This window comes from Coloeus monedula, assembly GCF_965178545.1.
Source record: "Coloeus monedula genome assembly, chromosome: 6".
Taxonomy (NCBI): domain Eukaryota; kingdom Metazoa; phylum Chordata; class Aves; order Passeriformes; family Corvidae; genus Coloeus; species Coloeus monedula.
In genome coordinates, this window is record NC_138786.1 from 19170967 (window position 1) to 19171919 (window position 953).

Here is a 953-nt window from a genome sequence, read left to right on the forward strand (position 1 = left end):
GGGGCGGCAGCGGGCGGAACCACCGCGCGTACGGGGGAAGGGGGGGCGAGCCGAACCATTCGGGTGATGGGGGGGAGAGCGGCCGCGGGCCTGAACCATTGCGGAAGGGGGCGCGCCGGGCTGTACCACCGCGGGGCCGCGGGGGGACGTGGCTGCACCGCTCGGTCCCCGCGGGCAGCGCCGGTCCCGCTGCGGCCGCTCCCGGTTGCTCCATAGAAACAGGGTTGGCAGGGGTGACCGGCATCCCTCCGCCGGTGTCTGCAAGCTTTGAGGGGGGGGAAGCGAGACGCAACGACCACCGTGCTGCGAGGCCAGCGCCGGGCTGCGCCCGCGGGATGCTAAGTTCCGCTCCGTCGGGCGCCGTCTCTCGGGGCCGGGAGCATCCTCGCGCAGCCCGGTCCGGCCCGTGAGGACACGGATCAGTGCTAAATACCTCTCGCAGACCGCCGCTGTTTTTTTCCCCGCTAACTACGCGTGGCTGGGCCCGACCCAAATGTTCCCGTCGCGCTGGGTGAGCGCACGCACGTAGAGGACGAAGGGCTGGTTTCGCGCTGTTCCATCAGCCGCGGGGCTGTGCCGGGGCTGTCCTCGGCTGTCCGCCGGCAAGGGGAGCGCAGCCCAGGCTCTGCTTCCAGGCGGACGTGACCCAGAGCTAACGTGCGTGTCCTCGCAGACACTCAGGGCATTGTCAGGAATCAGACGGGGGCCGGGGGAGAAAACAAGGTCCTTTTCCAGAGAACACAGAGCGGAGCAAAACCTGCGCCAGCATGGCTGCTGCCTGCCCGCTCGAGGCCTGCAAGAGGGGCGAAGCGGGAGGGGTCAGGGTGAAAGCCCTGGTGATGCCCCAGCCGGTGAACACGCGCTGCCTCCTGTTGGAAAAGGCAAGATCTGCGCTGCAAAGAGGCAACTTTCTGTCTGCACATTAGTTCATGCAGTGTTTGCCAGCCTCCAGA